Source organism: Pituophis catenifer, unplaced genomic scaffold, assembly GCF_029215685.1.
Source record: "Pituophis catenifer annectens isolate HBS135680 unplaced genomic scaffold, rPitCat1.0.hap2 SCAF_17, whole genome shotgun sequence".
In the NCBI taxonomy this organism is placed as follows: Eukaryota; Metazoa; Chordata; class Lepidosauria; order Squamata; family Colubridae; genus Pituophis; species Pituophis catenifer.
Window position 1 is genome coordinate 11,414,931 of NW_027256897.1, and position 16,411 is coordinate 11,431,341.

Sequence of the window (16,411 nt, forward strand, 5' to 3'; positions counted from 1 at the left end):
CCGGGGGGAGCTCGTTCCAGATAGTGGGTGCCCCCACAGAGAAGGCTCTCCCCCTGGGGGCCGCCAGTCGACATTGTTTGGCCGATGGCACCCGGAGGAGCCCCTCTCTATGGGAGCGTACCGGCCAGTGGGAGGCTATTGGTGGCAGCAGGCGGTCCCGTAAATTACCAGGTCCTAATTTAATCAGCAGCTGTGGAATTAGACAAAGTTTGTTGCCGTTTCCCTGGGCAATTGGCTTGGATCTTTTCTCCTGGTTCCCCTACTTGTGTGGTACTTTCAAAACTCCGGCCTTTTGAAGAGAAATTCTATGCTCCCCCCTCCTAAAAAAAATCAAGAGTTGGGTTGCATGCTGCAGCTCCTGCCTTTTCATAAATAGGTGCTCCCCAACTCCTGATTCTTTTGCCTTTTGAACGTCTCAGAAAGTTTGGAAAACCTCTCAAGAAACGCCAAGGTCTCCAGTCGGTTTTCAATCCCCTTTCTAGTCTGGTCTCTTTGCTGCCGCCCAGAACTGTCCTCAACTGCAGACCAGGTCCCTATTGAGAAGGGAGACCCCGATAACCCCACGGTCCCAGACCGACTCTCCCATTCAGGGATGAAATCCAAACATTTTCCCTACGGGTTCTGTGGGTGTAGCTTGGTGGGCGTGGCTTGGTGGTCATGTGACCGGGTGGGCGTGGCCAACTTGATGCACGTCACTCACTGTTGGTCCAGGGAATGTCATGGATGGAGTAAAATGTGGTGAAACTCACTTAACAACGCTCTTGCTTAGCCACCATAATTTTGGGCTCAATTGTGGTCATAAGTCCAGGACTATCTCTGCCTTCCTCTGCATGGCAGCCTTGTCCTTCTCCTTTCTGGCAATTTTCTTCTCTGTTAGAGGCACCAAAATAATCCAGACGATGTCAGGTTTCCTGCTACAGCAGGGGGTTGGACCAGATGACCTCCGAGATCCCTTCCACCCCTAGATTGCTGGGCTGTTTCAAAGTGTCTTCTGAAGCCAAGTCTGCTGTCAGGGTTTGTGGTGCTTCCGTCCTCTTCTTTCTCTCTCTTTCTCTTTCTCTCTCCCTCCCTCTCTCCCTCTTTCTTACTTTCTTTTTTTCTCTTTCTTTCTTTCTTTCTTTCTTTCTTTCTTTCTTCTCTTTCTTTCTTTCTCTTTGTTTTCTTGTCTCTTTGTCTCTCTTTTCTCTCTGTTCCTTCCTTTGGAAGTTTGGAGACTAAGACATGATTTAAAACGATCAACCAATAAATAAAAGTAATAGAAAAAGAGGCAGGTTGAGGGGCCCTTCTGGGACTAGGGCTCCCCCACCCCCATTCAGGCTCCCTCCATAGGCAAGGTGGGGGGGGGAGGCAGGTAAGGGGCCAAATGGGCATTTTCACCCTTGCAATACAACTCTGGTACATTGGCTGCAAATAGAGGGAAGATTTCCCAGAGTCCAGGAGCCCTTCAGAAACCAACCTACCTCTTGGAAGGCACCTTCACTCTGATAACTGACAGTAACTGGCAGTTGAGCCTGCATGGGTGAGGTCATGAAGCCCTCAGAATTCCCTCAGAGATGGCAGGCCTCCCTTGGCCTCCTCCCAAAGCTCACCTGCTCCGCCTTTTCCACACCCACCAGTGCCAGGCAAATGTCTGAAGGAGGCGACCAAACCAATCACTCAAGCTGCCCAGTTCTCATATTTTGGCACAAAAGGCAGATTTTTGTATGTAGACTGCCTCTGTCAAGGGAAGCTCCACTCTTTTTTTTTTTTTGAGAAAAAATATTTTTATTTTTAAACAAACAATTGGTTTGTTGCATAAAAATAGAAATTTCTAAATCAAGCAACAGTGAAGCCAGTGACTTTAAAATATGAATGATTATGTGTAAACATAGAAGAGGCGACGTATTGGTTAATATCATCCTGAGGATTGTGGCAGATCTCTGCATGGCCGTAATCTGGGGACGTGAAAAGAGCCTTAAACTGATGGATTTGAATTATCCACTTTGGAATTTCTTTTTGTGTTGATAAACATATTATAATTATCTTGAATCACAAGGCAAGAGAATTATGCTGGGGCATGCAGAAGATCGGGTTGTTACCCACTACGACGATGGGAATCAATAATCCTGATGAAACCCACAATTATTACTATATGGAATATAATTATAATGTCACTCGGGTGGTTGTTTTTACTTTTATACATATAAGAAGATATTTACTACTGATGGGGGCAGATATGATTGAAGATTCTGAATAAACTGTTGCACCAGCAAGCTATGTTACCCTATTATGGATGTTGGTTCTACCAATCCAGTGGAAAGACCTCAAAGAAGATATTATATGGACTATAAATTTAAAGTCATTGTCTTTTCTTTTTTTTTATTTAGATATAATGGAATATATAGACATATATTTCTAAGTAGTGTGGGCAGTGAATCAAAGATATTAAGAATTGTTGTGTATGGTAATTTTGCATGATAGTGGGTGAATAAGCTAGTTAGTAGATTGATTAGTCTAAGAAAAGGGATTTTAAGTGATATATTTAGGGGAGTGGAGGAAATGGATAGAGTGGAATAAATGTTAAACTAGATTTTATGGGGAAGGCCGCTTTGAAATGTTATAGTAATATATATAGAAGATTAAATGTTAAAGTAGGACTTATCGTATAGTTTTAAAGTGGAAGGTGGTCTTGAATTGTTGTAATAATATATAGATACAAGCTTGGGAGAGGAGAAAAAGGCCAGATTATTGACAAATTGGGAGTTATAATACTATTATGCTAAATTAGAAGTTATTCTATTATGTTATAGTATAATGTCTTTTTTTTTTCTTTTCTCTTTTCTGAAATGTATGGATAAAGGGGGAAGTCATAATATTAATAATATTTTTAGTAAGTAAAGGTCAATATTTAGAGGAGGGAGGAAGTAATCTGTTATGAATTAGGTTTTTTTTTTTGTTACGAAGAAGTCACAGGGGGGGATGGGTGGGGAGGGGGGGTTAGGGAGGGGGAGGGAGAGGGGGAAAAAAAAGGGGGGGGAAATTTGTATTTGAAAACTTTTTCAATAAAAAAAAAAAAAGAAAATATTAGAATGTGCAGAAATGAGTAGATTAATATTAGCAATTAGTGGGAAGGAAGAATCGGAGTGTTACAACATATGGGAGCAATTTTATCAATGGATAGAGACAATAGGCAGTGTAAAAATAAGAAATATGGGGGAAATATGTTGCAATACATTAAATTTAAATGTAAGAGGAAAGATAAACATGTACTAAGAAAATGATGATACATGTTGAATATGATGACACGGAAGTTCCACTCATTAATGTAGCTCTGGATGAACTTCCCATCACACCCTTTGTGTTGCCATGTTGTTTTGTGCTTTTTTCCATCATCGCAGGTGAGCTCCCTCCATTATTTCTGCTTAGGTGAGGCAACTTTTTCTGAATCACAAAATTATACAGCAATCCAGGACAAAATCCTGTCTCCCTTGAACGAGTTCTACCAAAACAAAATATTGCATAGCTTTGAAGGGAAAAAATAATAAGGATATAATAAAGAATACTAGAATATGATATACTGGTATACCAGATTCTGTAACCATGAGGTTCCTGTAATACATATAAGCCTTTGCATTTGAATCACATATCTGTCCCGCCAAGAGCCACAGTGCCTTTCATGCGAGCCCTCCTTACATGTGAACAGCTGCCAGGAGCGTTTGAGGCCTTTGCAAGCCAGTCTTCCCAATTGCTTCCGTACTTCTGGCCCCAGAGTCAAGGCTCATGGCCTGAAAATAGGGGCAGAGAATGATAAAGGAGAAGCTGTTGCCTCCCCCCCCCAAACTGGCCACCCCCCCCCCTTGCCCCCAGGCTTCGGCTTCTCGGACCCCCAGAATTGAATACCTTATTTCAAGTGTGGGGAATGTATGTAAGTATGACATTTATACAACTACACGTGCTTTAATAAGAGTAGAAAAATAACATAAAGAGCCAATAAAGAGCATCCCAGATCCTCCAAAGGCAGCATATTCCCACTATCAGGCCTCCTGAAGGTCTCTGGAGCTTCTCTATCATCCAGGTCAGGGTTGTCCCGAAGGTGCTTTTTCAAGAGGCAGCTGGATTTCCTTTGAAGGCGTTTCGCTTCTCATCCAAGAAGCTTCTTTGCTAGTGAAGAACTGAAGAAGCTTCTTGGATGAGAAGTGAAACATCTTCCAGGAAAAATGAAGCCCAGTTCCCTTTTGAAAAAGCACCTTTGGGATGAGGCCTCCTGCTTGAGCAGGGGGTCAGACTAGAGGACCTCCAAGGCCCCTTCCTGCTCAGTTGTTCTTATTCTGTTAGCTGACAAGGGAACTTCCTACATGCACCTAAAAACCCCTTGAGGACCTCACTGGGCTCCTGCATCACCTTACCCCAGGTATTTACTGCAAAAACAACATTAAAACCCCAGGTAAAACAAGAACATCATATCTTAAAAAGTTGCTCTTGGCCAGAGGGAGGGGGGGCATAAAAGTTTAAAAACTTATGGAGTTGCTCAATCAGGATCCCCCCCCAGCCCAGGAGAAGCTGCAGTGCAAGAGAGGAGCAGGGCCAGGACCCCCTCCAGCCTTTGGGGCGCAGGATTTAAATAGGAAAAGCCCCTCCACCAACCCAAGGCGGTGGGGGTCCTCCAGCTACGGTGCATTTAAGGGGAGGGGGCAGAGGTGGGGGGGCTGCAATGGGGGGGAAAGGTTGCCTTCCTGGAGGCTTCGACCTCAGGGGCTCAGCAGAGGCTGAGGGGGTCCACATATTAATGGGGGGGGTCCTGGGGGGATTTAGCCCCCTGCAGATTTGCAAAGGGGTCCTTGGGGGGGGGGGGAGAGGAAGCGGGAAAGGGGGGTCAGGAGCTGCAGGGAGGAGCCTCCTCGGTCTCTAAGCCTGGAGACCCCCAGGAGCCCCTTCAGCCCCGCCTGTCTGGGTGTCCCCCCCATATTTCCACCCCCCCGCCTTGTCTAGGGAGAGACCCCGGTTGGGGGAGGGGAGGGAAAGTCACAGCCCCAGAAGGGCCCCCAACCTCCACCTGCCTGGATGCGGGGAGGGGGAGAACACCGGACCCCAAAGATCAAAGGGAGACCTCCCACCCCCACCAGCCTCACCTTCGCGCAGGACCAGCAACCCCCTCGGCAAGGCGCAGGCGCTGTGGGCCTGATTGAAGGAAGGCGGACGCCGATTGGTCGCTCTGGGGAGGTTGGCGATTGGCAGGAGGACTCCGAGGGGCGGATCCTCCGAAGGAAAAAGCGGAACTAGTGGAGGAAAAAGGGCGCGAAGCCTCCACTTCCGGAAGCAAAACGGGCAACGAGGGAAGCTGCTTCGATGTGTGACAGATGATGCAGGTTTGGCGCAAGGGATGCTGGGAGGGTCTCTTTCGGGTCCGCACGAGGGGGGGGACTTGGGCCTGCGTCTCCTCTTCGGGGAAGGGGAGGCAGCCGTGACCCTCTTCTCTCTCTCCCCTGCAGGAGGACGGAGGATGGCGGCGGATGCAGGAAAGAGGCGCCGCCCGAGAGGAGGAGGAGGAGAGCAGGCCCCACAGAGCAGCCCTGCCCGGTCCCAGCGCGGCTTCCACTGGAGACGGCTGGGAAAGGCCAGGGGGCTCCGGGGCTGCAGGAGGGAGGAGCCCAGGGGAAGCCCGGGAAAGGCGGCTGCCTGGAGGGCGATGCAGGGAGGAGGAAATTGGCAGAGACCCCGAGACGAGCCTGGAGGGCGGAGGCTCCTTCGGAAGACCCCCAAAGATCCAATGGATCCAGGAGGAAGCAAAGAAATATCACTGCCCGGAATGCGAAAAATCCTTCAAAAGAATTCACCATCTGAAAAGTCATTTAAAGATCCACACAGGAGAAAAACCTCATAAATGCTTTGAGTGTGGAAAGAGCTTCAGTTGGAGGAGCAGCCTTTATAAACATCAAAGGACCCATTGGGGAGAGAAACCGAAGAAATGCCTGGAAGGCGAAGGGTCCTTAGGAAGAGCTGGGAGTCGCCAAAGGTTCCAGGAGGGAGGAAAGGAACATCAGTGCCCGGAATGTGGAAAAACCTTCAAAAGAAACGACCATCTTCAAAGGCATCTTAGCATCCACTCAGGAGAAAAACCTCATAAATGCCTGGAGTGTGGAAAGAGCTTCAGTCATAGGAGCAACCTTTATCTACATCAAAGAATCCACACAGGAGAGAAACCTCATAAATGCCTTGAGTGTGGAAAGCGATTCAGTCAGAGGGGATATCTTTATATACATCAAAGCAGCCACTCAGGAGAGAAACCTCATAAATGCCTGGAGTGTGGAAAGAGCTTCAGTCGGAGGAGCAGCCTTTATAGACATCAAAGGATCCACACAGGAGAAAAACCTCATAAATGCTTTGAGTGTGGAAAGAGCTTCAGTCGGAGGAGCAGCCTTTATAAACATCAAAGGACCTATTGGGGAGAGAAACCGAAGAAATGCCTGGAAGGCGAAGGGTCCTTAGGAAGAGCTGGGAGTCGCCAAAGGTTCCAGGAGGGAGGAAAGGAACATCAGTGCCCGGAATGTGGAAAAACCTTCAAAAGAAACGACCATCTTCAAAGGCATCTTAGCATCCACTCAGGAGAAAAACCTCATAAATGCCTGGAGTGTGGAAAGAGCTTCAGTCAGAGGAGCGACCTTTATATACATCAAAGAATCCACACAGGAGAGAAACCTCATAAGTGCCTAGAGTGTGGAAAGAGCTTCAGTCAGAGGAAGGACCTTTATAAACATCAAAGGATCCATTCTGGAGAAAAACCTCATAAGTGCCTGGAGTGTGGAAAGAGCTTCAGTCAGAAGAGCAACCTTTATGCACATCAAAGGATCCACACAGGAGAGAAACCTCATAAGTGCCTGGAGTGTGGAAAGAGCTTCAGTCAGAGGAGCAACCTTTATAAACATCAAAGGATCCATTCTGGAGAGAAACCTCATAAGTGCCTGGAGTGTGGAAAGAGCTTCAGTCAGAGGGGCGACCTTTATAAACATCAAAGGATCCACTCAGGAGAAAAGCCTCATAAATGCCTGGAGTGTGGAAAGAGCTTCAGTCAGAGTAGCCACCTGTATACACATCAAAGGATCCACTCAGGAGAAAAGTCTCATAAATGCCTGGAGTGTGGAAAGAGCTTCAGTCAGAGGAGATATTTTTATAAACATCAAAAAATCCACTCAGGAGAGAAACCACATAAATGTCTGGAGTGTGGAAAAAGCTATACTGGGCGTAGTAGCCTCAATCGACACCAAAGAATTCACGTGGGAGAAAAATAAAAAACACACCTGAGTGTGAGAAGACTGAGTGTATATTTAATTTGGCCAAGTGTGAATAGACACCCTAGGAATTCACGTAGTGCATGTTCATGATCATTATAATAATTCCAATAAGAGAAATTATTGCTCTTTACTCCAAATGTGTTAAAAAGACAATAAGGGTAAATAATAACTGCCAAATAAGGGACTTTCAGGCTGAATAATAAAGGACTGTTTCAATTGTACATGCTAAATTTTTCAAGTGGTCTAAATTGTACCTTTTCACAAGAGACATGCCATTTCCCATGTGAATGTCCTTTTAATGGTTATGCTTAATATTATGGGATGTTACTGTCCATGTCTCTGATGTAACTGTTACATCAGAGACATGAGAGTGATTTCTCAGAGTGATTTCTTCCATGCAATCAGCTCTTGTTTTGTACTTTTTTTTCTACTGTATGGAGTATAAAATGAAACCTGATTCTGTGTCCTGGATTCCCTCTTTTCATTAAGGGAAATCTCTTTGCTACAATATTCTAATAAATTGCCTTTAAATTTACAGTCCCAGACTGTATCTCAGGAATTGAACTGAATTGAACTTTTAATTTCGCCAACTGCAAATAGACACACAAGGAATTTTTCTCGGGTTCACAAGCTCTCAGTGTATGTACAAAGCATCAGAATAATGATATAATGATAACAATTCGAATAAGAGGAATTATTTATTTATCTTTTTTTCAATTGAGTAAAGAAGGGTTAATAATAACTGCCAAATAAGGGACTTTCTCAGGCTGAATAATAAAGGACTTTTTCTATTGTTCCTGCCATGATGGATGTGAAATGACAGGTGCTCTTTAATCGTATATTTATAAGCTGCTTAGAAGGTTTCACTTCCATTTTTACTGCTTGCCCTTCCCCCTCACACTTAGAGGCTGAGGGTACATACATACAGTTTGCAGTCTACATACAGTATATTTGAAGAAAAATGGGGAAAAGGAATATTCCTGCCCTTTGCTTTATGCTACATAACTAAGCTCCATTTCAACCTGAATAAACGAAATTATTAATGTATCTTAAATGGAAAATTATCTTTTTGATTCTTGATGAACGTATCTTTTCTTTTATGTACACTGAGAGCATATGCACCAAGATAAATTCCTTGTGTGTCCAATCACACTTGGCCAATAAAAAATTCTATTTTATTCTATTCGAATATCCCAACTTTTTCTATTGTGTGGAGTATAAAAAGAAACCCGATTCTGTGTCCTAGATTCCCTCTTTTCATTAAGGGAAATCTCTTTGCCACAATATTCTAATAAGTTGCCTTTAAATAGTCATCCCACTCAGTGCCTAATTGAAGCAAGTGTGCTGTGGCTGAATCTAGGGCTAATTTGGCCTCCATTGTTGGGGGTGTGAACTGTCCATACCATGTAAGACCCTCCCCAGACATCAGAAACTCTTGTCAATTGGATTCTCTCAACGGTCCCCTTGTCTTCCAGCAGAAACTGCTAAAGGGACTCTCTAAGGCCAAGGAAGCTTTGTGAGATATGAGCCAGATTCTCAAAGGGCCTCCAGCCTTTCAGCCTTAAACACCCGGCTTTTCCCCAGGCGCTGGGAGGTCAGACAAGGAGAAGGTGGCATGGATTGGCGCCTGGCTTTTCTTTGTTTTTATTTTCCATGTTTTAATGTGTTGTATTGTTTTTAAAACAGCTTTTGGGGAGCTGCAGTGAGTTGACTGAATGATGGGCAGTTAAAAGAATGCTTTAAATGACTCATTGGGGACCTCTTTGATCCCCCACTAGGTGCAGAGACTGGGTGTCCCCCAGTTGTCAGGATAAAGTCCCCCATTACTAGGCTTTCTCTTCATCAGCTAAATCGGCGTCCGCCTTCCTTCAAGCAGCCAGAGGGTGCCTGCACAAGTCCCAAGTCCCGCGTAGAGGTGAGGCAGGGGGGGCTCCCTTTCATCTTTGGGGTCAGGTCTCTCCTTCGGGGAGCCCTTCCCGCATTCTGACAGGCAGAGGTTGAGGGGCCCTTCTGGGACTGGGACTCCCCCCCCCACCTTCCAGGCTCCCTCCCTAGGCAAGGTGGGGGGGAGGTTGGAGGGGCACCCAGGCAGGTAAGAGGCCAAATGGGCATTTTCACCCTTGCAATACAACTCTGGTAAATTGGCTGCAAATAGAGGGAAGATTTCCCAGAGTCCAGGAGCCCTTCAGAAACCAACCTACCTCTTGGAAGGCACCTTCACTCTGATAACTGACAGTAACTGGCAGTTGAGCCTGCATGGGTGAGGTCATGAAGCCCTCAGAATTCCCTCAGAGATGGCAGGCCTCCCTTGGCCTCCTCCCAAAGCTCACCTGCTCCGCCTTTTCCACACCCACCAATGCCAGGCAAATGTCTGAAGGAGGCGACCAAACCAATCACTCAAGCTGCCCAGTTCTCATATTTTGGCACAAAAGGCAGATTTTTGTATGTAGACTGCCTCAGTCAAGGGAAGCTCCACTTTTGTTTTGGTTTTTTTTTTGAGAAAAAGAAATATTTTTTTTTTAACAAACAATTTATCATTAATCAATCAGTGTAACATCTTGGTACAACATTTATTTAAAAATTTAAACAAAGTTTATCTTTGAACATTTTTCCCAATCTTTCCGGTGACATGTTTTATAGATGGCACATGTCATCGGATATAGATTGGCAAAAATGTTCAAAGATAAATCAGCTAAATGTTGGAACTGCCACCAGACATCGGGATCGTATTATCACATGTGGTGGACATGTCCAGAAGCGAGAAATTATTGGGCACAATAATCACAATAATCACAAAAACTGATACAGCAACACATTGATCTTAAACCGGAGCTGTTCCTGTTGGGTATCTTACCGGAGAAATTTAGTAGAGAAAATACATATTTGATTATACATGTAATAAAGGCAGCAAGAATGGTATTTGCACAAAATTGGGAAGCAGAAAAAATTCCTACAAAGGGAGAGCTAATTAAGAAAATATTAGAATGTGCAGAAATGAGTAGATTAATATTAGCAATTAGTGGGAAGGAAGAATCGGAGTGTTACAGCATATGGGGGAAATTTTATCAATGGATAGAGACAATAGGCAATGTAAAAATAAGAAATATGGGGGAAATATATTTATTTCATACATTAAATTCACAATACATTAAATTCAAATGTAAGAAGAAAGATAATTATGTACTAAGAAAATGATGATACATGTTGAATATGATGACACAGAAGCTCCACTCATTAATGTAGCTCTGGATAAACTTCCCATCACACCCTTTGTGTTGTCATGTTGTTTTGTGCTTTTTTCCATCATCCCAGGTGAGCTCCCTCCATTATTTCTGCTTAGGTGAGACACCTTTTTCTGAATCCTAAAGTAATACAGCAATCCAGAACAAAATCCTGTCTCCCTTGAACGAGTTCTACCAAAACAAAATATTGCATAGCTTTGAAGGGAAACAATAATAAGGATATAATAAAGAATACTAGAATATGACATACTGGTATACCAGATTCTGTAACCATGAGGTTCCTGTAATACATATATGCCTTTGCATTTGTATCACATATATTATGCCTTTATATATCTCCTGTAACAAACACATTCTGTTATTAGGCCTCTGTAATGTCTCTGGTATTTGTCAAACATTTGTTCCTGCCATTTGATCTGAACCCATATCCATCTTCTTCCTGTTTTTCTCCTGCCATCTAAGAGCATGGTAGGTATCTCAGCTGGAACTGCAGACATCATCATCCGAGGGATAATTTACACTTCAGCTCTAATTTACACCTTTGATCTGTTCCCTGCAGCCCAGGGGGCCAAATGAGCAATTGGGAGAACAAAGGAAGAGATAAGGCTAATTGGGAGGCTTCTATTCCTTTGCAGGGCAACAAGGAATACACAAAGCTAAACTAGGAGGCCAGAATTGGGTACTAAGCTGATGTCTCTGAGGGTATAAAAGGACGCCATATCTTCCCCAAGGGGTGCCTATCTCCTCACATGGATTGTATTTGTATGTTCCGGATATAGTCCCACCCAGTATTTTGTTTTTGGCCATAAAAAAAATCTGCTTTTTTTTTTTTGCAAGCCTCGTCTTGAGTCTCTGTCTTTCGCATTCTGGTGACTCAAGTATATTTTGGGACCTTACAGCTTAATGATGCTGAACCCCCAAAGCACATGAGCCTCTTTTGCCCAAGTTCCAAGTGTTGAGGGATCCAGCAGTTAAAGGGACCCAGAAAGAAACCAACTTGGATTTTATCAAAATTGCATGATTTCCTGTTTCCTTTTTCCAACAATAATGTATTGGAATGAGAGGAAATTCATTAGCAGGAACCATTGGCAGGAGGTTCTGACCCTCCAGTCCTGTAACTGGGGATGGTCTGCTTTTATGCAGGGATTCTTATATCTAGGAACAAGAATTGTCCTGCATCAAAGAGACTCCATGTAGTTGCTATTTAAAAGCACACTTCTGAGTCACACATAGCGACTTTATGTATTTATTTGGAGGATTTCCTGCCTCCATTTCCCAAAGTTTTTGGAATGATAGCAGGAACCATTGGCAGGACGTTTTCATCCTTAGGTCCTCTTTAACTGGAGATGGTCTGCTTTTGTGCATGAATTCCGAATTAGAATAGAATCACAGAGTTGGAAGGGACCTTGGAGGTCTTCTAGTCCAACCCCCTGCTTAGCCAGGAAACCCTACAGCACTTCAGACAAATGGTTATGCAATCTCTTCTTTAAAACTTCCAGTGTTGGAGCGTTCACAACTTCTGGAGGCAAGTTCTTCCACTGGTTAATTGTCAGGAAATTTCTCCTTAGTTCTAAATTGTTTCTCTCCTTGATGAGTTTCCACTTGTTGCTTCTTTTGTCCTGCCCTCAGGGGCTTTGGAGAATAGCTTGGCTCCCTCTTCTTCTACCTAGGAACAAGAATTCTCCTGGATCAAATAGAGGCCATGTAGTTGCTTCTTAAAAGCACATTTGTCAGTTATTGAATCCATATAGAGAATTTATTAGAATCCTGGATTTATTTTTACCAATAAGGCGGAGAAGACATGGAGCAAAATGAAGGGGAATATTTGCAGCTGAGGGTTGAACTGAGGGGTCTTTGGAGCTCTCTGAGCCCCCCTCCCTTCTAGCCATGAGGAAGGAAACTACTTTGGGCAATGAAATGACTATACTCAAACTCATCTAAGAATCCACACAGGAGAAAAACCTCATAAGTGCCTGGAGTGTGGAAGGAGCTTTACTAACCGTGTAAATATCCGTCGACATAAAATAATTCATACAGGAGAAAAACCACATAAATGTCTTGATTGTGGAAAGAGCTTCAATCGGAGAGGAAATCTTTACGTGCATCAAAGAATCCACTCAGGAGAGAAACCACATAAATGCCTTGAGTGTGGAAAGAGCTATATTGGGAGTAGTAGCCTCAATTGACACCAAAGAATTCACGTGGGAGAAAAATGATAAACGTGCCTGAGTGTGAGAAGTCACAGAAGGTGTCTCAGGAATTCAATTGAATTGCATATTTAATTTGGCCAAGTATGAATAGACACAGTAGGAATTTGTCTTGAGTGCAAAAGCTCTCAGTGTACCTACAAAGCAACAGAATAATGATATTCATGATAGTACTTATAATAATTCCAATAAGATGGTTGAATAAAGGTAATAAGGGTAAATAATAACTGCCAAATAAGAGACTTTCTCAGGCTGAATAACAAAGGACTTTTTCAATCGTACATGCTTGATGTTTCAACTGGCTGAAATGTTACTGTCCTTGTCTGTAACTGACCAGGATGATTTCTTCCATACAATCAACTCTTCTTTTATACTTTTTCTACTGTATGGAATATAAAATGAAACCCAATTCTGTGTCCTGGATTCCCTCTTTTCAGTAAGGGAAAACTCTTTGCTACAATATTCTAATAAATTGCCTTTGAATAGTCATCCCACTCAGATCCTAACTGAAGCAAGTGTGCCCGTGGCTGAATCTAGGGCTAATTTGACCTGTAATGTTGTGGGCATGAAAGAGCTGCTCCCTGCCATTGTTTGATATAATCTATATGGGTTTTCCAAATGTCCATGCCATGTAAGACCATCCCCAAGCATCTGAAAATTGGATTCTCTCAGTGGTCCTCTTGTCTTCCAGCAGAAGCCACTTAAGTCGAGACTGACTTAAGGCCAACAAAGGTTTGCGAGATACGAGCCAGATTCTCAAAGGGCCTCCATCCTTTCTGCCTTAAACACCTGGTGTCAGCGTTCCAGGAAACCCCAACTCCGAGTAAAGACGCAGAAGCAAGCATTTTCCAAAGTTCTCTTTACTAGAATAGGTAAACTGGCACATCTGGGAAAACCCGAATCTGAAAGGCCCGGGTTTTCCCTCAGTAAGTCAAAGCCCCCCCAAACCATCCCCTCACTCCCCAGTCGATCACATGCTCCAATCAACATCCATCCCATCTCGACTCAGCCTCCTAACCTCTCCTTCTCCAGACGCTGGATCGCCCTGACCTTGACCGACAGGAAGAATGCTATTCTGTCTACTAACAACCCCTCTCCTGAATCCCCCCTCCTACTTTCCCACACAGGAGAAGGTGGCAGCATGGAAGCTTCCGGCCTAATATGGCTTCCAAAGCTGACACCTGGCTTTTCCCCAGGCGCTGGGAGATCGGACAATGAGAAGTTGGCATGGATTGGTGCCTGGCGTTTGTTTTTAAAATGGCTTTTGGGGAGCTGCAGTGAGTTGACTGAAAGATGGGCAGTTATAAGAACGTTTTAAATGAGTAAGTCTCATTAGGGACCTCTTTGATCTCCCACTAGGTGCAGAGACTGGGTGTTCCCCAGTTGTCAGGATAGGGAAAGTCCCCCATTCCTCTGCTTTCTGTTCATCAGCTAAATGATTAGCAAAAGGTGCATCTAGTTCCGTGGTGTCAAATTTGATTTCATTCAGGGCCGCATCAGGATTGTTTGACCTGGGGGGGGAAGGGATTTCCGGGGTGGGCATGGCCAGCTCGTAGTCACTCCTGTTGGGGGGACCTGTGGTGGCCAAGTGCTAAGGCAGGACTTCTCTCAGACCCTCCCTCATTATAATCTTCCTTCCCTTTTCTTTTTCCTTCCCTCTTCCTTCCCCACTTTCCTCATTTTTCCTTCCTTGCTCTCTTCTTGTCTTTCCTTCTTTGTCTTTCTTCTTTCCCTTTCTCCTTTCCTGTCCATTCTTGGATGCTCAAAGACAAAAGAGGAAACATTTATTTTGCTTTTAGTTTGTTTTGCTAACCGTCTGCTGGTGAAAATGGAGCTCGGGAGAGAGACGCATTTTCACTGGCGGAGGAGTGCAGGCGGCCATTGCAGCTGAAAATGGGGCCTGGTAAGGCTACACACATCCGTCCCGAGCTCTGTTTTCGCTGGCAGAGGCATTGTGGGCCAGTCCGATCTGTTCCCCATGGGCCAGATCCAAGAACCCTTCAGTTTGACGCCCCTGATCTAGTTCCTCCGATTGGGCAGTCCGTCGTATACACCTATGGCATTCAAGGAGGTTTTCTTCATTTTTTATTTTTTGCATTTCTACAAAGGTGCAGCTGTTTAAGTGAAAAATTTAAATCCTCCTGGGTTTCATCCCACCATGTTTCAGTAATGGCAGCAATCTCATCTTTGCTCTCATGTTCTGGGACGTCAGGTTCCCTCTGTTTATTCTTCATACTTTGGGTGTTGATGTGTAGGCATCTCCTCCTTTTTTTATTCTCCCTGCGTTTCCTTCCTACACCTGCATTAGTCCCGGAGGGTTGAGAAAATAATTTCCAAAGAACTTGGCTCACAAACAGTTTATTCAACAACTTTATTTTCTCTCTCTACTCCAAGATCTCTGTACTTATGAATGAATTTGGCAGCTCTTCGACTTTTCAGAGGGAAGGGAAAGAATTCAAGCTCTTTGCTTCCTTTCTCCACCTGCCCTTCCCACAAATCACAAGAGACACACTTCAAAAACGATAAATTAGTGATACATTCACTAATCTCTGTATCTGGGATCTCTGTATAGACATCAAAGAATCCACTCAGGAGAAAAACCACATAAATGCCTTGAGTAAAAATGATAAGCATGAGTGTGAGAAGACCTTCAGTCCCAGAGTTTATCTTAGGAAATTAATAGAATTGCATATTAAATTTGGCCAAGTGTGAACAGACACACAAGGAATTTGTCTCGAGTGCACAAGCTCTCAGTGTACATACAGAATAATATGATAATTATAATTCCAATAAGAGGGTTGAGTAAAGGAGATATTAAGAAGGATAAATAATAACTGCCAAATCAGGGACTTTCCCAGGCTGAATAATAAAGGATTTTTTCAATTGTATATATGAGATGTTTCAACTGGCTAAAATTGTACCTTTTCACAATAGACTTTTGTGACTCGTGGTGCCATTTCCCATGTGAACATTCTGCTTTTAAGCTAATGCTTGTTTCAGTTGTTATACTTAATATTATGGGATGTTACTGTCCATGTCTCTGATAAAACCGTAATAGAACAGGATTATTTCTTCTCCCAGTCATTGTTTGATACAAGCTTTATGGGTTTTCCAAATATCAATACCATGTAAGACCATCCCCAGACATCTGAAACTCTCGTGAATTGGATTCTCTCAATGGTCCCCTTGTCTTCCAGCAGAAACTGCTATAAGAGATCTCTGCCAGGTTCCATAGATCCCTATTGAGATGCTGCCATTCTGGTTGTGGGAGGAGGAAGGTCTGGGTACATTCCTCGCTTTATAACCCTTTTCCTGCCTATCCTGTACTTTATTTTCTGTATTTTCCTTCTTGGGAATGAAAGGGGGGAGGGATTGAATTGAGATTCCTCTCTTATTTCTCATCACCAGAGCCTCCAGCAAACGATGCTTCAGAACAATTCCTTACCGCTTTCTTTGTCTTGCTATCACTTTTCTCTTGATAAAACTTTCCTTTTGAAATGCCAATCGTTTCTACTTCCTTGAGTGGAGAGGAGAGGCAAGTCCTTAAACTCTCTTAAGGGCAACAGAGTTTTGCGAGATACAAGCCATGTTCTCAGCACATAGAAAGAGAAGTACATCTGGGCCCAGGGATTGAGGCAGGTGTAAATAGAAGGTCAGTTGACCTGTGCAGAAGTGGAGGGGAGAAAAACTATTT

At 43.8% G+C, this 16,411-nt stretch overlaps 1 protein-coding gene and 1 pseudogene across 1 annotated transcript in view; one reads left to right on the forward strand and one right to left on the reverse strand.

Moving 5' to 3' along the window:
• Positions 1 to 16,411, reverse strand: part of LOC139325576 (uncharacterized) — a 200,861-nt gene that overhangs the window by 79,517 nt on the left and 104,933 nt on the right.
• LOC139325597 (uncharacterized) overlaps positions 1 to 16,411 on the forward strand; it is a 200,237-nt pseudogene that overhangs the window by 28,961 nt on the left and 154,865 nt on the right.